At 49.9% G+C, this 26,648-nt stretch overlaps 1 long non-coding RNA gene across 1 annotated transcript; it reads right to left on the bottom strand.

Annotated features, from left to right (window-relative positions):
- Window positions 1-5,068: 5,068 nt before the first annotated feature.
- On the bottom strand, window positions 5,069-8,385 carry LOC119299763. Its single transcript, XR_005146256.1, has 2 exons — window positions 8,063-8,385; window positions 5,069-7,899 (listed from the first exon to the last, which is right to left on the bottom strand). It is a non-coding gene; the product is annotated as an uncharacterized LOC119299763 (long non-coding RNA).
- Window positions 8,386-26,648: the final 18,263 nt, after the last annotated feature.

Consider the following 26,648-nt stretch of genomic DNA (forward strand, 5'->3'; position numbering starts at 1 on the left):
TGTCAAATACACGGCACCCCCGACAAGCCAGCCAACCACACCAACATGGATTGTTGGGTGTTCAAGCAGGCCGACAAGTTAAATGCTGAAAACAAAGATAAGGGGTCACATAGCGATGACGAGGAGGAGCCCTGGCAGCCGAACACCGGAGGACAAAAGAGGTTCCCCCCACAAGTGCGGACGGTGAACATGATATACGCAACCCACATCCCTAAGAGGGAGCGGAAGCGTGCGCTCAGGGACGTATATGCATTGGAGCCAGTCGCCCCAAAGTTCAACCCATGGTCCTCCTATCCAATCACCTTCGATCGCAGGGACCACCCCACTAGTATCCGTCATGGCGGATTCGCCGCACTGGTACTAGACCCAATCATTGACGGATTTCACCTTACTCGAGTCCTTATGGATGGCGGCAGCAGCCTGAATCTGCTTTATCAGGACACAGTGCGCAAAATGGGTATAGACCCCTCAAGGATCAAACCCACAAAAACGACCTTTAAAGGCATCATACCAGGTGTAGAAGCCCATTGCACAGGCTCAGTCACACTGGAAGTGGTCTTCGGGTCCCCGGATAACTTCCGAAGCGAAGAGTTGATCTTCGATATAGTCCCGTTCCGCAGTGGCTATCATGCACTGCTCGGGCGAACCGCATTTGCGAGATTCAATGCGGTACCGCATTATGCATACCTCAAGCTCAGGATGCCAGGACCTCGGGGGGTCATTACAGTTAATGGAAACACAGAGCGCTCTCTCCGAACGGAGGAGCACACCACGGCCCTCGCAGCAGAAGCGCAAGGCAGCCTCTTAAGGCAATCCACTAGTTCGGCGATTAAGGACCCGAACACCTTCAAGCGCGCCCGAGGTAATCGGCAACAGGACCGCCTGGCACGTTCCGAGCTCGCATAGCAATGCGGCCCCCACTCCGGCCCAAGCCAAACAGTGAAATCCGTGCCATGCGTACATAATTACGCATTAAAAATACTATGGGCACAGGTAGGGAGGGGGCACGACTACGACACGCTTCAAGACGAGGCTTAACCGCACTAGGGGCTTCCCGCTTTGTTATTTTTCTCTTTTAGGACTTTAATCTCTGGAAACCTTGTTCGGCAGCATGATTGCCGAACACATGATGCAGCAACTAAGGAGGCAGAAAGCTACGTCACACCACGGAACTCCCAGATGGATTACGATAACAAGTGAAATATTTGCTTTAATATTATTCCTCAGCTTGCCCTTGAAAGGGACATGTCAAACAATCCTACTTTTTGCTTATCGCACTACTTGTATCATTCTGCTTTAACGCACCTTTTTGAATAAGCAATGCATAGCATTAAGACTATTATTGCATTCCTCAGCTTGCCCTTGAAAGGGTCGCGCTATTCGTCACCCTGAATGAGGAATACTTATTCCTCACCCTGGCCAAACCACACGCTTCATCAGGTAATAAGAAACAAACCTCGGGTGATAAATTAACCTCACGCGTGACCCTGCCAAAAAGAAGGACCGTAGGGAAAAACACTTGCGAGGTAAATTTACCTCGCACGTCTAAAACAATCGGGAGAAAACCCACTCTATGGATCGTGGGACGGTGGGAGGCTGGGAGGGCTCTGCCATTTTCCGAACGACCGCCGCTACCCCCGACCTGCTCTGCATGCACCCACGGCGGCTCCCCTTCTCCGGAGGACAACGGAGCAGGTCACTATCCCTGCGGCGACGAACTGGATCTGGTGGCTTTGCAGAAGGCGAATAGGTCGCCCCGCCGGCTGGATCCAATTCAGCAGAAGTTGTGGCGCCAAGTCCGACCTCGACATCAGTGCCAGGGCATCGCTCGGTCGCCTCGACACGCTCCGCGAGATCAAGGACTACGTTTCTCTCCTCTCCCATCTTCATCTCCTTGATTGAAAGGATCCAGGAATCTCACCGGCCACTATTGAGTCATCATGGTCTAGGTATCATCGACCTCCTCTTCAAGTTTGTTCACTCCAGTCCTCCTAATGTGCCCATGAGCAGAAGCTCCGCCCTTTTCCTCTCTCGAACATGGGTTCCTACATCCCTCTGGTGACTTTCCTACCTATTTTTGATACTGAAATGTGTTTGTGTCCTCAAGAGTGCACCAGAATTTTTTTGTTACGAGTTTGGCATCTAAACGGGGGGGGGGGGGTAAGTTGTGGGGCAATTACTTTCATGAAATCATCACTTGTGCCTGTTGTGACGAGAGCAGAACAAAATTACTATGTTATGTGAAATTGTAATGCTTATGCTATGGTCTCATAGTATTATCAGAATTTGTCCTGCGACATCTGCCACAACGTTAGCATGGCTGTGACCTCAGCATCTAGCCACTTGCAGTTTTTGTTCAGTTTATAGTTTGGGTATTGGCTATATGTTAACTTGGTTGGCTAAGCTCTTCTACTGTGTACTGATTCTCAGGGAGATACCAATATCCAATTCGAAAGAAAGGTATTTGTCTCCAATTAGTGTTGTTTCTTGCTGCTGTTTCCTTAAATTGAAGCACAGCCCATTCTTTAGTTCAATATTTTTGTTGTAGGGATCCAGGTGAGGCCTCATCATATAAGTAATTCTATACCTACTGTCATCAATGATGATGAACTCCAGCAAAACATACTTTTTTTCCTCTGCAGAATTCCCTTTTGTGAATCAACTTTAGTTGTATAGCCTGATTGCCTGCAAACTCATTGAAGTTTCCTTGCTGCTTTTTGCAAAGGTATGGGATAAAGATTTTGTTCTAGAATATAGCGTTGTACCACAATACATGATGACCAAACCTCACTGTAAATATGCTTGAATTGTTCAGAAAAGTTCTTGTTCTGTTACTCAGAGTCTTACCTGCAGCTAGTAGCTCCTCCAAACATTATTATAATGTTAGTACTGAATGTAGATAGATTCTAGAGGTACTGCTAAAATTTCCTACTAGAGATAAAATATTTTTTTCGGGATTTCTGTCTGTTTAGAACGTGTATTGTGACTTTCCTATCATCTAAGTATGCATTTAAAATGCATATTGTGATTTTCCTGTTATCTTTGCATTCCTACCCCTGTTTTGAAAACTTAGGCTCCTTTTGTTTTGTAATATGAGCCTAGTCTGGCACATTTAGCTGCTGGTGCTTTGCTTGTACTTTGGCATACTCATTTCTCGAATTGTTGCATCTAGTTTGTGTCGTGGCTGTTTGCACAGGACCCCTGCATGGCTACCTGGTTCCCCTAGTCTGTTGGCTTGACATTTGCTTGTTGATGGTGTTGGCCTTTTAAATGTTTTGGGCTTGACTTGTAAAACACGGGCAATTTCTTTATTGGAAATCGACAGGCGTGCTCGTTGTTGTTTTTAAAAGGTGTGGATTTAAAGTAGATATACCTCATGTTGGAGTTTAACTAAATACTTCATGTACTTGTATAGTGTCCTATCAATCTTGAGCTGCTTTTGTGCCACCATTGATTTTCACAGAAAAATTAGGAAATTAGGTCATTAACTTTCAAGTACAAATTCTATCACCAAAGGCACCCCCAAGATGATAAGCTTCTCGTCTTCAACAAATGTATTGATGAATATCCACAATTAGTAATGCAAATTAGCTTCTGCTTCGGTTTTCTTGTTTCCTTTTGCAATCTGTAAAACACTCAAAAGGCAGTTGTACATTTGCCCACCTGCATCCAGTCCATAGATTGCTTGGGCAATACAGAATGAAAGATCTTGCAGTTTCTGTACAGGTTAGGATAGAAAAGCATCAATACAATTGTTGAGGACTAAAAGCCTATCAATATATTGGATGGATGCTGAATTTTGTAATTCAGAAACAGCCAACTCTCTCCCTGCAAAAGAAAATGAAGCAGCTCTCATATGAACATGTATTTAGATCTTCCAGCTCTGTTATGCATGGATCTAACTAGAAGCTTCATTTAGTTGGCAGACCATTGTCTTCAGTTTGAGATTCATGATGATACTACTTGTTCTATACAAATAAAAAGAAATCTATGTGTACGGCTATTTGCAGTTTTTACAAATATTTCTTTTCCTGTCAACCTGAAAATTTGGTACTTAGTATACTCCTTATTTCCGTGTTTTCTGGCTCCATTGTTCTGCTTGCTCAGAATACTATTTTCTGTCCATCATGTTGTCACTAAAAGAAATTTTAATGGAAGCCCCACAGTTTCATTTCTTACTCTTGTTATCTATGTGTTGATTTCTTGTTTTGAAACTGTTGGGATTTCGTATTATCAAAGCTTTAGATGTTTGACCCATCAGCTATGTGCTATAGGGCTTTCATCTAAGTTATCTAACTTAAGACGAGATATGCATCCTTTCATTGTAGGTTCTAACCGAATCAAGTAGTTCAATATGAACTAACAGAGCGCAGGGAGTTGTATTGATGGAGCAGCAGCAAGGAGTGCGCTGGAGGAAGCACGTGGTGCGTGTCGTGGCAATGCTGGGACCCTCATGGCACCTATTAGGACGAGCACAACCACAACCATGTGTAGCCGCATGACCTGTCGATGCTTGTCACAAGTTCAGAAGCCTGGCTAAAGCTGCCAGTGCCAATATAAGACCTCCAATTTTCTATGCCATGGATCAAACATGTCATTTAACATGTCTTTGTTTGTTTAGTCTGACAAAATATATGAATGAAAATGAATTCTGTAACAATAAGGCAATGATTTCACTGCGTGATGTATAGTGAATACCTGATTGGGGTGCAATGCATTAACCTTTTGAGTTATTGCGTCGAAAAAATCTCTCCTTTGAGTGCTTGTCAAATTTCCTTGTAGAAGTACCACTGGAAGGTTGTTCTTCTAATTTGTGTATGTTTTCAACAGATTGTGATAGGCATGTCAATAAGGGTCAACTTGAGTGTATCTTACAAAAATCATGTTGATTTATTTGTTTTGGATTCCTACTCTCCATTCTCTTTTGGTGTTTTGTACAACAATTGTTTACCAGATCATGAAGTCATGTGTTCAACTCATTAGCTCTATACCACAAACAAAAAGATTCCTAAGCATTCTAGTCAAGACAATTTTTTTTCTGGAATTGTGCATTCCACCACATAAGAACTACTCGAAAAGCACTTGCATTTCATGGTATAACTAGACCAATTTACAATGAACAAAGACGATGTGAGTTCATCACACATAAATCATAAAACAATAAAATCAATAGGCTGCTTGACAAAGTAGCATCTAAACAAATCTATATCTATAGACAAAACTATCTTTCTGTAGTAGAACAGCCTCACGTCAATCTTGAGAAGGGCACCGGTCCGGGCAAAATGCAAACATTTGGATTTCCGATTAGAGGTTGCAAAATCCCCATCTGCATGACCCTACAATTTCTGCCCAAGATGCATTTCCAGTTAGCCTTCTGAACATCCTCATCTGGATGACCATGTAGTTTCAGCAACGATTCGATTACTGAAAAAGTTTTCCAGAGCTTGGAAACCTGTTACATGTACACATACCATTGCAGCTCAATCTGTCATGTTTCTGTCCTGATGCATTGCAAAATGTAAGAAAGGAAAACTGTATGCTGAAAAGAGGAACATTAGTTTGAAATGTACTCTCCATAAACCATCAATGACATATTACAAGGAACTAAATAAATATGACAAGGAACCAAATGATAGCTTGTCTATGGTAGTGGTAGAGTAACCCCAAAGAAGAAGAAATTAATCATATTTAAATAGATAGCTCTACAAGAATGTTTTTTTGTGGGGGAGAAAGAATGGGTTAAGGATGAGCAAAACCAACACTTCACAGAAGATAAAATCTGAAGCAAAACCCAAAAAAATTACTTGTTGAAAAAAGTAAATATTAAATCTGCAATCCCTGATCAAAAGTAAAAATTGGACAAATAGGAATCCTCTTTTAGTAATAGATGGTTGACGTATGTCTTACCGCACCACCCACATCTTCGGTTGCTGGTTCAGCAGGCAGCTCATTTTTTAGATTGCAATTCGTGCTCTACAAACTTATTTTAGGAGCTATGCATTTTAAGGATAATGTTGAACAAATAAAAGGTAATGTCGGGCCTTTATATTGCTCAACAACACTGCAGGCCATAGTTAGGTCGCCCTTAATTGCAGTAGCAAATTTACTTTCAGTGAAGTTGTACAATGCTCAAAAAACAGCCCGCGATGAGGCCTCTAACATTGATGGCACAATGCATAAAGTCAGGTGTAAATACAGATGTGGTAAACAAATATAGAAGAACAAAGGATTATACCAGGACTGCAGCGAACAACAAAACCAAGAAACTAAGGCCTGCATGAGAACGCTACATTAACATTTTTAAATCAGAAACAACTCAAACCCATTACAGTATGAAAAAACCTGGGATATCTCTTCACCAGCATAGAATTAGCCTTTCATGTACTGTACTAAAAACCTGTTCGCCATTTGGACGTGTTTAGCAACATTGAGTATGGATTTTGAAATTGCAAAATAGATCCTAATTTTAAATTGTAAAGCAAGTCTATGAATAATACCGAGAAGGGGGAAAAACGGGACAGTTTATCATTTTGTGAATCAAATGAGAGTTGATGCATCCGTTCTTCGCTAGATGGTGAAGCTTTAGTAATTTTTATGTCGAGGAGTTTCAAACAAGAAATGAAAACATAGATAATTTGAGTAATAAATAAAATTGCCGGGGTGTCCACTAAAAATTCCATTAGTCACAACATTCGATAAAGAAAATGATATTCTGAGCCCAGCCAGAAAACAAGGCAGTAAGGAGTATACTAAGTACCAAAATTCCATCTTGAAAAGAAAAGTAATCCTCAAGGTAAAAACTGCAAGTACTCCATATACACATAGATTTCTTTGTATAGAACAAGTAGTATAATCACGAGATCACACTGGAGACAAAATCTTTCAGTTTTCATTAGAAGATCTGAGAGGTATATATAGGCACATGCAAAAGAAGTGCATTTTCTTCAAGCTCCTCAACCTCCAAAAATCTTATAAATACATGTTCATATGGGAGCTAACTACATTTTGTTTTGCAGGCAGAGAGTTATCTAGATCAAAACTACAAAGTTCAACAGCAATGAATTGATAAGCTTCGACTGCATAATCAACATGAATGATAAATGTATCTCTGGATCAACTAAACCAAGATGTTAGAAAAACATGATGATGAAGGAGGAAGCATGATCTACTTCAAACTATCACTTGTAAAGTTGTAATAGTATGTTACTATGGTATATGATGATGCGAATACACTCTTTGGTACCATTTGCATGTCACTTTTTGAAACATGTGGATTCCATGATGATGCAAGGGGTGCCACAATGACCATATACGCTAGAAACATGAAAAAAAACATTCTTAACGATGATTGGCGATCTCTGCTACCTGAGAATGCTGGCAGTAAGAAATTCTTGAAATCTAGCAGTGACTTTTACATCATCTAATTGGATCTAGCGCCTTTCTTTGCCATTATGATAGAGGAAACCACCCGAATAAACTGAAGAAACTTGTGTATACGGTGGTGCAGGCACCAAGTCAAATGGAACCAATTGCCACAAGATCATCGCCTTCAAATAGAGAAGAGAAAACCTAACAACGATTAGATAGTCAGTACACTATTTTTGCATCGTTCACTTGTCAAGACATACAATGGGATTTCAGTTCAAATAGCAACATATCACCTGAACATATGGGAGGCAAGATTCTACTATCTGCACGTCTGCTACGAACTAGATTAGGAATTGAAGCAACTGAAAATTATTGAAGCAGGCAAAGATGGCCACATACCCACATAACCCACGTGACTAGATGAGATGAATGATTAGTGTTAGAGCTGGAGGATGCTGATTGTGGTGGCCTCCAGCTTGCCGGTCAAGTCCTTAGCCACTGGAGCTCCATGAACTCCACCACCGGGAGAACCTAGATCCACAGGTTGGTAGTCAAATCAGGACCTCAAGGGGCGCAGGAGCAAGCAGATCGGGAGCAACCAGATGCACGGATATCAATTTGGGAAGAACATCACAAAGGAAACGAAGCTAATTGGAATTTTGGAACGGAAATCACAAAAATTGGAGTTGCTCACCTCCTCCCGTGCACTCATGCTCAACCAAACTTCAATTGAAACAGCGGCAACTTTGCCATGTAGTAGTAGCCCAATACAGCGCTGCCGCAATCACCTGCCACAACTCCGGTGGGATCACCAGCCACAGTTCCGTGCATATCACGGCCCAAGACCTATGCCAATGCCGCACACCGCGCCGCCCCAATTACCCAGTGACCACCCAATGCCAAGACCACACTGCCCAGCTAGCATGCCAAACATGGCTTCACTCCGGGCCAAATCGCCGCCGAGCACCAGGCCGCCGTTCGCCGTCAATACTATCGAAACCGTATGCAGTAGATTAGGAAAAGACAGGGACGTGCGCAAAAGACCAGGAGGGGCATCGAGTCAAGTCATAAAAAAAATTCTCAACCCCGTTGTAATCTTACGGCGAGGGGACGGTGGGCTTTTGCCTCATCAAACATAAAAAAAACTTAACTCCGTTGTAATCTTACGGCAAGGGGACGGTGGGCTTTTGCCTCGATCAAACGAATGGTGGCTTGGTTGAACATGGCTCGCTGGGTGAAGAATAACTTATTCTTCACCCTAGGTCTTAAATAAACTTTATATATATATATATATATATGTTCATTCATAACATCTAGCACCCGTACACTCTAGTACGGCCAATACGCTAGGGGCTTAAGCATACCCCATAATACGGAATGAGAAGTCCGAACATTTTCGACAGTGCAGCACTCCGAACTTATAGCATTATATGCATTAGCCCCGAATCATGTCTTGGGTCAATAATTGGGTTTTCCCGGCTCCCATGTTTTGGTACCTTACGTTCCGCTATATCGGCTAAGGTAGCACTGGGAGAACTACTGCGATTGTGCCCCGGTTCTGTTGGGCTAAGCACCTCCGTATAGAAAGCTAGAACTGACTGTCATGATAAGGCGAGAGACTGGTCACTGTTCGAGAGGTTTCAAGTCCCTAAAGACTTATGCCGCTTAGAGCGAGGAGTCGGCCCTGTCCGGCTTAAAGGCGTGCATAGCGCCCCGAATTCGGCCTTCTAAACACTAGGGGCTTCGCCGAAATTTAAAATTATAGAATTCTATGGCTAAGTGAGAGTGATAACGCATTATAGTCCGATTGCCTTGTTCATTGTGCTGAACACCTCCCTCGAAGGACCCAAAAATGGGAACAAGAGTGCTCAGGTTTATCCCGAACACCCCAGCACTCGTGGCATGGGGGTAGAAGCCGACGACTAGCCATCTCTCAGACTTTATAAACAGCCGAACAGAAGGAAATATTTTAAATTCAAACAAGCGTTGCATAGCGCATATGAACAAGTTTTTATAAATACAGGATTACACGAGCAAGTTTACTCAAATATTACATCTTTCGTACACTCGTCCGCTACGAGACGGGCGCCCTTCAGGACACCCTCATAGTACATCTCGGGGTCGCGATGCTCCTTGCCCGCCGGCGGCCCCTCCTTCACCAGCTTCACGGCGTCCATCTTAGCCCAGTGCACCTTCGCACGGGCGAAAGCCCGGCGTGCACCTTCGATGCAGACGGACCGCTTGATGACTTCCAGCCGTGGGCAGGCATCCACAAGCCGCCTCACCAGACCGAAGTAGCTATTGGGAAGGGCGTCACCAGGCCACATCCGGACTATAAAGCCCTTCATGGCCTGTTCGACCGCCTTGTGCAGCTCGACCAGTTGCTTCAGCTGGTCGCTCAGAGGCATCGGGTGTTCGGTCCCAGTATACTGAGACCAGAACAACTTCTCGTTGAGCTTCCCTCCTCGGCCTGGTAAAACTGTGTGGCATCCGACACACTGCGGGGCAAATCTGTGAATGCTTCTGGAGAGCTCCGGACTCGGGTAAGTAACAAGTAATTTACTTTCACATGCTTGCTTTGCATATTGAATGCCTTACCCGCCGCCATCTTCTTCATCGCATCAATCTCCTGGAGGGCCTTTTGGGCTTCTGCCTTGGCATTCTTTGCACTCTCAAGGGCTGCGGCAAGCTCGGACTCTCGCGTCTTCAAGTCAAGCTCCAACGCCTTGTGCTTCGTCACGAGTGCGTGGAGCTCTTACTGCACCTCGCCCACCCATGCCTCCTACCTTTCCCGCTCGGTGCGCTCCTTGGCCGCTTTGTTTTTGGCCTCGGATAGCGCTTGCTTCAGGGCCGCCACCTCGGTCGTGGACCCTGGAAAATTTATGATGATCCTGTCATTTTGCAATCGCATTCTTTTTATATATATCCATGGACTAGGTACTACTTACCTTTGTGCTCCTCGAACTGCCTCTTAGCAAGGCCGAGCTCTTTCTTGGACCCTTCGAGGTCCTGCTTCAGTACGGCGACCTCTGCAGTCAGTGCGGCAGAGGTCAGTAGTGAAGCCTGCATACGCATATAGACATACTTATATTAGACTCCTACAGATATTCGTTGATCCTCTATTCGGCTTTTCTTTTTGAACACCAAACAGAGCATTAGGGGCTACTGTCTATGCGATAATATTTTCCCTATATTTCAAATACTTACCTCAAAGCCTGTTAGAAGGCTGGCACAGGCTTCAGTCAGTCCGCTCTTGGTGGACTGAACCTTCTGGACCACCGCACTCATAATAGTGCGGTGCTCTTCATCGATGGAAGCGCTGCGAAGCACTCCCAGCAGATTGTCCGGTGCCTCCGGATGGACAGAGGTCACCGGCACAGGCGTCTTGCCCCTTTTGTAAGAAGGCCGCCTACCCGAGTCCGGAACAATTGGAGGTTCCGGCGCGGTGTTCGGCTGAGGGCCGAACTCGGAGCCCTCGGGAGCCTTGCTCCCTCTGCTCCCGGAGTCCGGAAGGTCGCCTTGAGGCGCCTCCGGGACTGTCTCCCCTCGACCCGGTGCCTCTTGAGACAATACCTCGGCGTTGTTCGTAGGGCAAGGGGAGGTGGCGATCGGAAGTGGATCGCTATCCATATCCGACGAGTCCAGGGAGCCGTCCGACGAGGATATGTCGATACGGGCTCGGGGCGATCTGCATAATCATAATTCAACATTAGGAGAAGCAGTGCGACAAAGGCATGCTATGCGTTACTCTTGCATCCGAATACTTACGACTTTGCCAGGGGCTTGGCCCTAAGCAGCCACTCGTCTTCGCCTTCGGCGGCGGTGGTGGAGTAGTTCGGAAGGAGAGTCCTTCCCTTCTTGGACCCTTCGCCCCCCCCCCCCCCCGGTTGGGGTGGCCTTCCTTTTCTTGTCTCCCCCGACTGGAGGGGGAGCATCTTCATCTTCCTCCTCGTCTTCGGGGGAGGAGTGCGTCGCGGAGTCATCGGACAATGAGTCCGATACCACCTGGCGCCGGGAACTCTTTCGGGTTCCCCTGGCCTTCTTGGTCTTCTCCGGCACCTTGTAAGGAGCCGGAGTCAGCATCTCCGTCAGGAGAGCGTCCGCAGTGTCTTCGGATAGAGGGGCCGGACAGTTAATCTGCCCCGACGTCTCCACCCAGTCCTATCAAAGGCATGGAGCTCAGACCCCTCACATGGTTAAGCTAGGGGAAATAAATATCCTACCGGGTGTATAGAACTCACCGGATGCGCTAGGCGCTTCGCGCTTAGCCCGCGGTCCTCGGTAAGAGAAGGAGGGACCTCGACGCCCTTGAACAGCACCCTCCAAACGTCTTTGTGTGTCGTGTCGAAGAGCTCGCTTAGAGTCTGGTGCCGAGCCGGGTCGAACTCCCATAAGTTGAAATCCCATTGTTGACACGGGAGGATCTGGTGGAAGAGCATGACCTGGACTATGTTGACAAGCTAGAGCTTCTTGCTTGCCATGTTCCGGATACATTTCTGGAGTCCGTCCAGCTCCACCGATGAACCCCAGGACATGCCCTTCTCTTTCCAGGAAGTGAGGCGCGTAGGAAATCCGGACCGAAACTCGGGGGCCGCCGCCCAGTTGGTGTCGCGCGGCTCGGTGATGTAGAACCAGGCCGATTGCCACCCCTTTATGGTCTCCACGAAGGAGCCCTCAAGCCATATAACGTTGGGCATCTTTCCCACCATGGCTCCGCCGCATTCCGCTTGTTGGCCACCCACCACCTTCGGCTTGATATTGAAGGTCTTCAACCACATACTGAAGTGGGGGCGGATGCGGAGGAAAGCCTCACAGACGACGATGAATGCCGAAATGTTGAGGATGAAGTTCGGGGCCAGATCATGAAAGTCCAGCCCTTAGTAGAACATGAGGCCGCGGACAAATGGATGAAGGGGAAACCCCAGTCCGCGGAGGAAGTGGTGGAGGAAAACTACCCTCTCATGAGGTTTCGGGGTGGGGACGATCTGCCCCGCAGCGGGCAACCGATGCGTGATATCCGCGGCTAAGTATCCGGCTCCGCGCAGCTTTTTGATGTGTCCCTCCGTAACGGAGGAAGCCATCCACTTGCCTCCCGCTCTGGACATGTTTGGAGAAGGTTGATGAGAAGGATGTGGACTTGGGCGTTGGAGCTCGAGTGCGCGAGAATGGATGAGCAAGGAGGAAGAAGGCATGGGTAGAAAAAGGTTAAACCTTATCCCTTTATAAGGGCGGACGAAACTATGCGCCCCCACTAGCCTGGTGAAACTCGCTTATCCCCCAAGCGCCGTAATTGATGGCGCGGTTGGGTTACCCACGCCCGTATTGATGAGAATCCCATAATAAGGGGGACACGATCTCTGCTTTGACAAGACGTGTCAAGAAACTACCTCGCATTATGTGCGGGGCTGGTTAAAGAAAAAACGGTTCGAATAATCACCGAGCCATGGCATGATGTCATGTTGCCAAAGCATGTCAGCAGATTGGATCTATGGAAATATTACTCTCTCTACGGTGGAATGTGGAACTTATTTTGCAGGGTCGGATACTATCCTTTTATTCAAACTCTTCTGTGGTGTATCCGGAGGAGGAACCCGCCTTGCAATGCTGAAGACAACACTGCGCGCTGGACTCATCGTCATTGAAGCCTAGTTCAGGGGCTACTGAGGGAGTCCTAGATTAGGGGGTCTCCGGACAGCCGGACTATATCCTTTGGCCGGACTGTTGGACTATGAAGATACAAGATTGAAGACTTCGTCCCATGTCTGGATAGGACTCTCCTTGGCATGGAAGGCAAGCTAGGCAATACGGATATGGATATCTCCTCCTTTGTAACCGACCTTGTGTAACCCTAACCCTCTCCGGTGTCTATATAAACCGGAGGGTTTTAGTCCGTAGGACAACATACAATCATACCATAGGTTGACTTCTAGGGTTTAGCCTCTCCGATCTCGTGGTAGATCAACTCTTGTAATACTCATATCATCAAGAATAAATCAAGCAGGACGTAGGGTTTTACCTCCATCAAGAGGGCCCGAACCTGGGTAAAACATTGTGTCCCCTGCCTCCTGTTACCATCTGCCTTAGACGCACAGTTCGGGACCCCCTACCCGAGATCCGCCGGTTTTGACACCGACAGTGACCCTAGGCGTGTCATCGGCAAGATGAGGGGGTTCAGCACGCTCGCCAAAGCGCTGGCAAAAATGGCGCGCAGCCGCTGGGTCGTGACAGAGCTCCTTCTAATGTAGTTAGAAGTCGAAGAGCGCCGCGATCCACGCAGCTGTCACCGCCGCCCACGCCAGTGGAAGCTTTGGCACGCGCACAACTGCTCCTCGACTTGCCTCCTGCTGCGGAGAAGCTCGACGAGTGGAGGGCCACCATCCGGAGCCTCATCGCCGTCGCAAACAGAGACGATCCGCGACCAGCGGGGCCCTCGGGCCGGCGCTCCACCGAGCCACTACATGCTGGCGTTGGGAGGACTGGGGGAGCTGCGGCCATGGTGCACTCTCCTCCTCCTCGCCAGCCGCCGCGGGCATCGGCCCGTCGCGACGACACTTGTGACAACATCTCCATAGCATCGTCTGACCCACGGACCCTCCGCGACCAGCGCCAGGTCCTTCGGGAGCGAGCTCACGAAGACGCTCGAACCACCGTCGAGCGCCGGTGCGAAACACGCCGCCAGTCAGACAAGCGGACGGGACCCGCTATGGACCACCGGCACCGGGGGGCCCCGGCGGCCTACCTTACGAGGTGGGCTGCCCGGCTTTTACCCGTGAGCTGAGGCAGTTCCAGTGGCCATCCCACCGCACGTTCAAGCCCGACGTCGGCGAGAAGTACACCAGCAAGACCCATCCGTTCGAGTTCCTCAGCATCTACACCATCGCGATGCAGGCCGCTAGGGCTCGCGGCGACAAGGTGCTTGCCAACTATTTCCTGCTGGCACTCAAGCCCAATCTGATGTCTTGGTTGATGCACTTGCCGGCGGATTCCATTTCTTCTTGGTCAGATCTGTGCCATGAGTTCGTTGGCGCCTTCACAGGAGGCCACCAAGCTCATGGCCAGGCCAGTGATCTGCATATCATTCCCCAGAAGGAAGGGGAGACCCTGCGCAAGTACATCCAGAAAATTCAGCCGGGTGCAGTATAACATCCCCGATGTTCATCCCGCCGCTGTGATTAGCGCGTTCCACCAGAACATACGCAATCGCAAGATGCACGAGGAGTTGGCGATGACCAAGGTTAAAGATGTGGCTGAGCTCTACGTTCTGGCTGATAGGTGCGCCTGGGCTGAAGAGGGAAGGAAGTACCCCGACGAAGACGCCGGTGCGGAAACCGACTCTACTAATGAAGATGCCACCACCCCGACGAAGACGAGCCGGCGTCGCAACAAGAAACGCAAAGGCAAGGCCGTGCTTGCCGTTGAGCGATCTGATGATACCGGTGCCGGCAAGAAGGTCAAGGTAGACGCCCCTGGCAAGGTGATTGCCGGGTGCGTCGCCTGCCGGGCCCTGGCGGCTACCGACAAGCTAGGAAGCTCCGGCAAGCAATACTGCAAGATCCACCGCACCAAGGGCCACGACCTCCAGAACTGCCGACAAGTCGAGCTGTTTGCGGAGAAGCAAAAGGCTGAGTATGAAAGGCGGGCCAAGGAGAAGGACCAGGACAGTGCTGAGGGATCCGGCAAGAAGCGTGGCGGCCAAGGAGGCCGCCCCGGCAAGGACAACCAACAAGAGAGGACCGCCCGGGGTTGCGACAAGAAACAAGAAGACGATGGTCACGGCGAGGACGACAAGTCTGGTGAGCAAGGGTTCTAGAAGGCTACGGAGGCCATGTGCGTCGATGGCGGCGCATCGCTGCATACCTCTCACCGCCGGCTCAAGCAATGGGCGCATGAGATTACAGCAGCAACGCCGTTGTTCGACGCAGAAGCCACTGAAGTGGTCTAGCACGCCCCTCATCTTTGACGCCAAGGACCACCCTGACCGCACTACCGCGGTTGGGTGTTTGCCATTGTTGGTCTCGCCAACAATACGCAACCTCAGGGTGAACAAGATGTTGGTTGACGGTGGGGCTAGCCTGAACCTGATCTCGCCTGCCGTGATCAAAAGGTTGCAAATCCCTGATGGAGACCTCGAGGAAACCGACACGTTTTAAGGGGTCAATCCGGGGAGGAGCCAGCCGAAGGGAAAGGTCACACGGCCCGTCACATTTGGAGGAGAGTTGAACTACAGGACGGAGAGGATCGTCTTCGACGTGGCCGAGATCCCCTTGCCCTACAACGGGATCCTCGGCCGCCCGTCATCGGCCAAGTTTATGGCGGCGTCACACTATGCCTACAACATGCTGAAGATGCCCGGGCCGTTGACCATCATCTCTGTCCCCTCCGACAAGAAGGACACGCTGATATGCGCCGACCAACTCTACCGGGAAGCAGTTGCAGCAGCTGCCGTCAAGGCACCTGCTCCTGCCGCTGATGGCCCGGGAGGGAAAAAGGAGCCCGACAAGACCTCTCGCACCCACTCCGGCAAGCGCACCTCCTCGGGGTGTTGTGCTACTGTTGAGGATGTGCCAGAGAGCTCTACCGACAAGAGCAAGAGATCCAGAGCCGAGCCTCCACAGACCAAGAAGGTGCCCGTCGGGGAGGATGGCACGGGAGGGGCCTTCATCATAGGCTCCACCCTCGACAGCAAATAGGAAGGCATGCTCATCACCTTCCTGCGGGCAAATGTCGATGTGTTTGCATGGCAAGCGTCCGACATCCCCGGTGTTCCCAGGGAGGTGATTGAGCACCACCTAGCTGTCTGCCCCCACGCGCGGCCCGTCAAGCAGAAGGTCAAAAAGCTGGCTCTGGAAAGGCAGGAGTTCATCACAGAGGAGATCAAGAAGTTTGAAGCAGCAGGTTTGGTGAGAGGGGTGCTCCACCCGACGTGTTTGGCCAATCCAGTAGTGGTGCGCAAGGCGAATGGGAAGTGGAGGCTGTGTATTGATTACACAGATATTAACAAGGCTTGCCCTAAGGACCCCTTCCCGTTGCCGCGCATCGACCAGATTGTTGACTCCACGGCCGGGTGTGATCTGTTATCATTCCTCGACGCCTACTCAGGCTACCACCAAATCTTCATGACAAGAGAGGATGAAGAGAAGATGGCATTCATCACCCCATGTGGTACGTATTGCTTTTTATGGATGCCTTTCGGGTTGAAGAGTGCCGGCTCAAAGTTTGCAAGAGCAGTCCAAATTGGTTTTGAACCTCAGCTCCATAGAAATATGGAGGCCTACATGGATGACATAGTGATCAAAACCAAGGACGGGCCAACTCTTGTGCAAGATCTGGAAGAGACATTTGCTAACCTGCGCAAGATCAACCTCAAGCTGAACACTGAGAAGTGTGTCTTCGGTGTTCCGTCCGGCAAGCTTCCCGAATTCTTTGTGTCGCATCGTGGGATCGAGGCAAACCCAGACAAGATCAAGGCTATTGAGCAGATCGAGGCGCCCAAGCGGATCAAGGATGTGCGTCGGCTCACCGGCTGCGTTGCCGCCATGAGCCGGTTCATCTCCAAGTCCGCCGAGTGCGCCCTTCCCTTCTTCAAAATCTTGAAGAAGGCAGGCCCAATAGAGTGGACACCAGAAGCTGAGGCAGCACTGCAGGATCTGAAGAAATACCTTTCCTCCACGCCGATACTGGTTGCGCTTAAACCACAAGAGCTGTTGCTGCTGTATCTGGCGGCGACGAATCAAGTGGTCAGCGCTGCACTGGTGGCACAGAGGGAGGTCGACGAGGAGGCAACAATGGCGGCAGAACCAGCGGATGGCAAGCCAAAGATTCCCCTGGCAGGGCCTGGTGCCGACAAGGCGCGACCCCCGGCAGAGTCTGGTGCCACCAAGGCAATGCCCGCGCAGTCGAGTGAAGTGGTGCCAAAGAAGAAGATGATGCAACACCCGGTTTACTTTGTCAGCTCCCTCTTGCAGGGGGCTAGGTCGAGGTATGCTGGCGTGAAAAAATTGCTCTTCGGCCTCCTTATGGCCTCGAGGAAGCTGCGTCACTACTTCCAGGCCCATGATATCACTGTCGTCACCCGCCTCCCGTTGCAACGAATACTGCACAACCCGGACACAACCAGAAGGATTGTGGAATGGGTCTTGGAGCTGTCAAGTTTCGGTTTGAAGTTTGAAAGTACCTTGACAATTCAGAGCATAGTCTTGGCGGAATTCATCGCAGAATGGACCTCGACGCCTGACGAAGAAGTCCAAGGGACCACTCTCCCCGGCAAGGAAGCAGACCGCGACTGGATCATGTACTTTGATGGGGTCTTCTCGCCGCAAGGCGCCGGTGCCGGTGCCGGTGTGCTACTCATCGCACCCACCGGAGAACACCTCAAGTACGTGATCCAGATGCACTTCCCCAGGGAGATGTCCACCAACAACACCACCGAGTACAAGGGATTGCTTGCTGGTCTCAGGATCACGGCAGACCTCGGGGTTAAGAAGCTCATCGTCAGGGGCGACTCACAGCTCGTTGTCAGGCAGGTCAACAAGGATTATCAGAGCTCATTGATGGAAGCCTACGTAGATGAGGTGAGGAAGATGGAGGAATGCTTTGACGGTATCCAGGCGGAGCACGTCCCCCGAGCGGAGAACGACATCGCCGATTACCTGTCAAAGCATGCCGCATTCAAGCTACCTGTGGAACCAGGTACCTTTTTGCTCCGGTTAACTCAACCATCTGTCGAACCATCAGCGGGGCAGAACAAGCAGAGGAAATCAGGTCTCGGCAAGTACTTTCCTACCGAGCCCCCTGGGGCAGCCAGCAAGGGTGCTGCCACAGACGCTGAGCCTGCCCAAGCGCGACTGACTCCGACAGGGCGTCAAGCCCTGGCCGTAGAGACAACCGCTCTCGTGGCGGAAGAAATGCCTTTGGTCCTTGCCGTCGAGCCCCAGGCTCCGGCATGGGCACAACATACCGTCCACTTCCTCTAAACAGGGGAGCTTCCTGAGGAGCAGGAAGAAGTAGAGAAAGTAGCCCGTCGGTCCGCCCTGTACTAGTTCGTCGATGACGTCCTGTACCGGCGGAGGCCAAATGGTGTGAAACTCAAGTGCATCCCCCGGGAGGAAGGACTGGAGCTGTTGGCGGAGATACATGGAGGCATATGTGGCTCCCACATAGGGTCAAGGGCCCTTGCCGGGAAGGCATTCCGGCAAGGTTTCTTCTGGCCCACCGCCCTCCAGGATGCAACGACACTAGTAACCATGTGTGAAGCGTGCCTGTTCCATTCAAAGAAGCTTCATCAGCCGGCTCAAGCCCTTCAAACAATCCCTCTCTCCTGGCCATTCTCGGTCTGGGGGCTCGATATACTGGGCCCTTTCCCCCGCGCCGTCGGGGGCTTTGAGTACTTGTACATTGCAATCGACAAGTTCACAAAGTGGCCGGAAGTGGAAGCAGTGAGGAAGGTGACTGCTCAGTCAGCCGCCAATTTCTTCAAAGGACTGGTCTGTCGTTTTGGTTTGCCAAACAGAGTCATCACCGACAATGGCACGCAGTTCACAAGCCACATCTTCATGCAATACATCCAAGACCTCGGCAGCAAGGTCTATTTTGCTTCCGTGGCACATCCACGGAGCAACGGCCAAGCGGAGAGGGCAAATGCTGAAGTGTTGCGAGGCTTGAGAACGAAGACATTTGACAAGCTGCACAAGAGTGGAAGGCGCTAGATTGATGAGTTGCCGACGGTTCTTTGGTCGATCAGGACGATGCCAAATTGAGCCACCGGCCAGACACCTTTTGCCCTGGTATACGGGGCAGAAGCAGTTCTCCCCACGGAACTCATATACGGGTCACCTCGAGTGCTCGCTTATGATGAGCTTGAGCAAGAGCCGTTGCGCCAAGATGACGTGATGCTCCTTGAGGAAGATCATCTTCGGGCAGCTATGAGAGCGGCATGCTACCAGCAAGCCTTGCGCCGCTATCATAGCCGCAAGGTTCATGCCCGAAGCCTTGGGGAAGGCGACCTTGTTCTTCGGCGCATTCAGTCGGCCAAGAATTCCAACAAGTTGACGCCGAAGTGGGAAGGCCCTTATCGGGTAATGTGAGTCACCAGGCCTGGCGCAGTCCGCCTGGAGACCAAAGATGCCGTCCCAGTGAGCAACTCCTAGAACATTGAGCATCTTCGCAAGTTTTACCCATAAGGCACGGCTTTCCGGGCCTCCCGGCAAGCCACCTTTTGTACAATCTTTGCCGACAAGGCATGTGACCCTTTTTACAAAGCCAGGCGCAGACAAGTTATAGCATGCATGCTAGGTCAAGTCTCTTCCTTGGTTAGGGTCTATAGTGCTTAGCGGTGACTAACCCCTAGCCTAGAGGTCGAGTGTGCGTCTGTCTGTTCCTTTTCTATCCTCCTTTGGTTCACAGGGCACATGAGTACTTCTGCCGAGCTACTCGGAAAGAAGAAAACGGACCGGCGCCCCGACCCCGGCAAGCCAGAGTTGCCGGGGGCTGCAAGCACAAGGATACAACCGCGACAAGATGAGATTGCCAAGGGCTGCGGATCCATATAAGTCTTTTATCCTCTGTCATGCATTTCGGAACCGAACTGGGGCATGTGAAACCTCGTTTTTATCTCTAGGCTGCCGTGCTCCCCTTTTTCCTATACCTAGGGATTATTTCCTGGGTCCGGATTTGGTCGTAGCCGCGGCGGCAAGGAGGTGGGACGAGGAGCCTAAATCCCGCTCCATCCCTGCCTCCGCCAAGAGCGCGAGAAAGGTCGAGATGGAGTGGGGGGACGGCAAGGCCTGTTGCCGGGCGAAAAACGTTTATCTTAAAACAATAACAAGGATTCGCTCCTTGACGCGGGATTTACCCGCGAACGAAAAACCCGGCAAGCATCCCTTTTTCATTAAAAACATCCCATACAGGTATAGTTCGTGCGAGATGAAAAACATGAGCAAGGGGATTACAAGTTTTAAATTTAACAAAGCCCCGCAGGCTTACAAACTAAAAAAGAGATAAGATGCCCGCAAAAGGGGCGCCTAGGCGAGCTATGAGCAGCAGAATACATCAAGAGAACATCTTGGTGGCCACCCACGGGCGGGCCGGTGATGACGGTGCCAGGAAAGGAGCTGGAAGACAAGGCGGCAGGACCGGCAATACGCGATGAAGACGTCGGTACCCGTGTACTCCGAGTTGACGGCCTTGCCGCCCGCCCTCTTCCTCTTCCGCAGCCTCCCGATGCCAGCCGCCCAAGGAGACAGCCCCGCAAGGTTCAAGGAGCTGGCCCTGCCCCAGCCAGCTTCTATTGGAGGAGCGGCCAGGTGCAGATGTTGCTGCTGCCGCACCCGCCCAGGCGCAGGGCGTCCGTCGCCTAGTTGGACTCGTCCCCGCTGTCCACCCCGCTGTCCTCCTCGTCGCTCTCGCTCAAGGACGAGCTCCCATCGTCAGAATCTCCATTAGAGGAGCTCTCCATGCAGCATTTCAGACAAGTCCCAAGATCTCCGAAGACCTTGACGGAGAGCAGGCCATCCTCCATTAACTTGAAGTAGAGGACGAGCCCCACCGCTAGGCTGTGGATGCGGGCGAACATTTTCCATCCACGATGAAGATACATAACTCGAGGAGCCGGGAAGTCGATGTTGACCCGCGTACCCCCGTTCCCGCAGCCCCTCATGTGTAACCTGAGGGTCTAGGGCGGGGCACGCTCCATCACCCAAGCGAACGGAGTGGGGAGATGAAGACGATGACGCGGGGCCGGCGGAGCCTGATGAAGAACTCGCAAGGCTGGTCGTCAACGTGGCCCTCCATCGGGAAGGGCATCATTGGTAGGGGCGAGGCCAGCGCGCCGCCCCGTCCTCCCCTTCCCCGAGCACTATGGCTTCTGCCTCGGCCTCGCCCCTCCCCATTCCCCTCACGGTCGGTTCCGCCACCACGGGTTCAGGAGGGGGAGGGATGCGCTTCGAGCGGCGACTCTCGCCGCCACCGTCGAAGGATCAAGATTCCCTTTCTCCATGGCGGGTGAGAGGAACGAGCAGAAGCAGAGAGAGTTAGAAGATGGAAGAATGTGGGGTGCCATTTCCCCCTTCCTCCTCTTTATAAAGGAACGGGGTTGAGGCTCGGCCGCCCCGCTCGGCCAATCCAGACACCAGAGGCACGGGGAATCAGGACCGACCCGTCGCCCACCCAGCGGCGGCCCGGTTTCTCGCCTCCACCGTTTGCCACCACAAGGACGCCTGGCAGACATGCAGAACTGAGGGGACGGGTGAGGCGGCCTCTCCACTCCCCGTGATCGTGGGGAGTGGACGCCTTGAAGACCGCACCCCGACCCCGCTCAGTAAATGAGCCGCGCCTCCATGCCTCCCTCTTTTTACGGGGAAGCGTGAGCCGCCTCTTTACTGCGATGTGACGCATGTTTGTGGAAACCGCCCCACGCATGCTGCCCACGTCACGCACTCCCCTCCACGCCGCACCACGCGCGCGGGTCATGGGAGGCGGAGCACGCGAAGAAACTTACCATGGTAAAAACCGCCCCACCTGCCCGCGCACCGTTTTGGGCCTAGCCCAACAATGCGTCACGCTTGTGTGTGGCCCAGGCCCGGGGGCTCCTGTCAGTGTACAAAAATAGGGGGCGCATCTATGTACCCCTTTTCCTGTGCACGGGCAGTCAGGGCCGCGCCCACCGCCACACCAAGCAGAACGAGGGAGGTGAGCCAAGGTAAGATCGAAGCCCAAGGAAATCAAAGCAACGCCAAGGCCAAGACCACAAAGAGCAGAGGGACGAAGCAAGTTCCCCTGGCAAGACCCTTGCCGGGTGGCCTCAGCGGCCCCGGCAAGACTCTTGCCGGGACAGCTCGCCTCGCACCAACAGAGCGAGCCACCCTTGAGCCCGCGGCCCCCAGTGCCATCATCAGCATGGGGCAAGGGCTCGAGAAGGCACCCCTGTGGTGACATATAGATCTTTGTGAAGACATATTCAAGATTAGATCAGAAGACGACGATTCTCGGCAAGATCCTTGCCAAGGAAGGCCACCAGACCCCAGGCAAGATCCTTGCCGGGGATGACAACACGCCACGACGAGACCCTTGCCGAGCCACCCGACAAGGCCCTCGCCAAAGACGCCGGCAAGGCCACCGCCAAGCCCACGTCAACCAAGCTTCCACCGCCATTCACATGCAGCTGCTAGCCCAACCAGCTGGGCGGGCACCCGCGTGGCAACATGCAGCTGCCTGGCCAACTCACCAAGCGCCTGCGTGGCGGCATGCAGATCTTCGTGAAGGCTCCACCACCGCGCCAACTCAGCTGCCTGCCTCCCTACATGGCACCGCACGCATCCCCGGCCGAGGCGCGTGTCGAAGCGAGGAGGAGTAGCGACGGACGGGACGGGCCTCGCCCCCGTCCCCGATAAAGTAAGAGGACACCTATTGATGCATTAAATGCACCTTGTCCTGTAATACGAGGGACAACCTCGTGCCACTGTAGATCTTTCCACCTCCTATGGCCACTGTGGCAACCCCTTTTTCCTATAAAAGGATGCCCGAGGCAACGAGGAGAGGGATTCGGCTCTTTGGAACCACACGCTAACGACAGCTAGTTCGAGAGCCCAAGAACTCTCAGAAATACACCCACCAAAGCAGGACTAGGGTTTTACGCATCCTCGCGGCCCGAACCTGGATAAACGATCCTTGTGCTGTCTACTAGCCCTGCTCTCCTCGCAACCCCGCGCCCCGGCAACCGTAGTAGGGATTCTTGTGATCCCATAGGTGTCGTTCCACACGTACACAAGAGCAATGGGCTACACTTCTGCACTGGCATTGTCTGTGTATCCAACTTTTTGGTAAGATTAAATATTGATCTGGTATTTTTTAGTAAATGATGGGCGAGGGAGATAAGATGCAGAATGGTACTCAATGAACCAATCCCTCTTCCCATAATACAAGAGTATTTTGAACACTGGTGTACTGTACAAAACGTTCTTATATTATGGGACGGAGGGAGTAGCTATTAATGTAAGTACAGTGATAGACGACGTCCAGTCCTTACAAGAGGACTGCAGACCTAAACCTCTTCAAAAGCATTGTGCTGATTCTAAATTTATGTAAGAGTCCATACGGATCTTATAATGCCCACCAAATGGACGATAACGAGGCTAACATGTGCAGTGATGCTACATAATCAAACAACTATGAAAGTAAGTATGGTCATACAGGGCAAGAGGTACTCACAAGAGCAATGTAGTGTGCAGTATAGTTGTGAGATTCTGTGGTCCCTTAAGAATGAGTGTTCTTCTGCTAACAGTTTTCGTACAAGTGAGACGTTAAGGCAAATGTAGAAATGTAGTTCAAATTGTGATGTGATATCATAGACAGTACCTTACGCTACAGATGAGACCAATGTGTAACAAGATTATTTCAGTCATTGTCTGATAAATGTAGCACCAGAGACTTTACAGAAATTTCGTTTAGAGGCTTGCCATCGAAGTGCGCTTGCCTCAGGTAGGAACGATACTTCATCAATGAGTGCTTGAAAAGCGCAACCAACCCTTGCTCATCTTGAAAATCCAGTTTGGTCCTCGCCTATTTAAAAGAATGAAATCTGGTGTCTTTTGTCAGCAGAAACATATGCAGTAATTACCATGAATAACATTAGTACATTACTTACGCGTAAGTTGCGGAGGAAGACTGGAAATTGTTCTGTGTCTGCGGTATAATCTTTCCATGAAGGAAAGATGCACACAAAGTTCCTGATAACAATATAAGCGTCGTCTTCTAAACTGGGAAGAAATGGAACATGGGTCCTATTTGCTGCAATTGGGGCTCTCTCTGTTTCGAAAAGGGATTTGGCAACTGGATTTGGTGTACTCTTTGCTGGAATGGGGGGTTTTGCATCATAGAGCTGGTGCTATGTCAACTGGCATCATCATACTATTTGCTGCAGTTGGGGTCTGCTGAGTTAGGGCATCCGAAATGACCAGTGTAGTAGGGCTAGAGTCTACTAGAGTTGGGGTGTTTTGTGGGTCAGGTGATATTGCAACTACACCTAATGGGCTATTTGATTTATCAGGTGTCACTACCTTTTCCAAATACTTTGCTCGTGCTCCTCCGTGATCAGCAATCTCCCTCTTCCTTTTGAATGTTTGATACACAAGAACAACATTTCAATGGATAAATATGGTATGATGATAGATGGAATATGTACTGAAAATGGATAGGCGGGGCGTATTCACATACATGATGTGTAAACTAAGCTAATGGCGGTGCAACAAAGTAGAAGCAATGCAAAGCATCAGTTGCAAGGTATGTGCGACCAATATAACCTTGGAAAGTTAGAGCAAGCACCTTGATGGGTGAATAAGTTAGGGCATCCACCTCTGACTCCTCCACTAGGGAGCTACATTGACTTAGGTCTCCCTCTAGCTCAGAATCACTATTAGGATCATATTCTAAGCATGAATCTGTAGGTGGAGAGCGCTTGCATTGCATTGCATCCAGACTTGATTTCAGTCCCTTAATGCCAAGTTTGACAGCCATGGCATTGTTCTGTTTTATTCTTTTCATGCGTGCACGCTCATAATCATTATGATGTTGTTCAAAATATGAGATTCATGAAAACATAAAAAGTAGTCAGATTATCTATTGAATGAATTGCGGATTCAACTCGTAGAGTGTCTCCCTATAAACCCCTGCATATGCAAAGTTCACCCCCCAACTGTGATGACCAGACCACACAGAAATACAAACCTCTCATGTCTCTATAACAGGCAGACACACATTTCAGAACTAAAGTAGGAACATTAGAATCATATCAAATTTGTATTTGAACAAATAAACTAAGGAATTATGAGTGGCATAATGTTTAGCTTCAAGGGTGGAGTGCTGGTAGTGCGACACATAGCAAGTAGGCAGATTGTATTCCATGTAAAAGATTGTAGTCTATGTAAAAGCTGGAAATGACACTTTCCTTTCTATACAATGCAGTGTTCGTTGCCCACACATGATAGAAGAGATCACACAGAGAAATACTATTCACTCATGTCTAAGGTTCCAGTATTTTGAAACAGGGTGGTCCACCATAAAAGAATATTGAGAAAAGCTAGAAATGACACTTTCTCTTTATACAACGCAGTGTCCATTGCCCACACATGATGGAAGAGATCACACAGAAAAATACTATTCACTCATGTCTACAGTTCCAGTATTTTGAAACAGGGTGGTCCACCCTAAAAGAATATTGACAACAAATATGACAAGGCAAGCATAGATGTAGTGAATCAATCATTTACTCGTGAGCTTACTAGGACAAGTATGCAGAATTGTAACTGCAGTAAGAGACCATCCAAAATCTGAATCAAGAAGTTTGTCTAGCACTTATTGTTTGCAACTAATCGACATGAATAATTGGATATCATATCGAATGAGTAAGAAAGACAATTAAAATTGTCAACAAACCTGGTCTGCAGTAGTAATCTGGGTCAATGTCACTATGACCAACAATCCAAAATGACTAGTGTCTGTTCCTAGGGCCGGAATTTGGTAACCCTGTGAACTTTACATGTACTATAGATTACTGAAATACATCTGAACCATTAAGTGTAGGTAGCACTCAGCACACAACAAACGCTAATGACAGTCCTGCCTAATGAGTAATGAATCGATTAGAAAATGGGTGATGCGGAGTGGCTGCTGAGTGTTGAGGACGTATCTCAGGATAAATCGGGTTGGCTTAGTGGGTGCTGCATGCCTGAGCCCTGAACAAACTGGGAAGGTAGGCACGATGACGCGCCCGAGCAGCGGTGACGCTGTTGGGCGAGCGGCTCCTAACTCCTGTTAGTCCAACGTCTCCTCCTGGAGTCATGCCGTCCGGGTACGGCAAGTCACCGGCGAGGTAGACGGCTGGGGGCGAGTAGAGATCGGAAGCGCTCAGCAGAACAGAGGGCAATCGGGGCCTGGGCCGACCCAAAATCCCAGGGTGGGCCGCAGCCTACCGTGGGCACCCTATAGAGATACACACACACACGAGTGTTCTTCTGCTAGCATTTTTTGAGCAAAAGAGGGTTTCCCCTCCAATTTCTATTAAAGAAACCACCACGGAACAAACATGATCAATTAAACCCTAAGCATGATCAATTAAACCCTATTATGACTGTGCCATGGCAGATTTAAAGCTGCAAACCGGAGAAATGCTATTTAGCATCCATTGTTTACTTCGAACTAAGAATTAAATTCTAAGAGCTGAAAAGGAAGTACAGTAACCAAGTTACGATCTATTTTCTGGTTGAGATCAAAAAGTTGAGGAGATATGA

This window comes from Triticum dicoccoides, chromosome 5A, assembly GCF_002162155.2.
Source record: "Triticum dicoccoides isolate Atlit2015 ecotype Zavitan chromosome 5A, WEW_v2.0, whole genome shotgun sequence".
NCBI lineage: Eukaryota > Viridiplantae > Streptophyta > Magnoliopsida > Poales > Poaceae > Triticum > Triticum dicoccoides.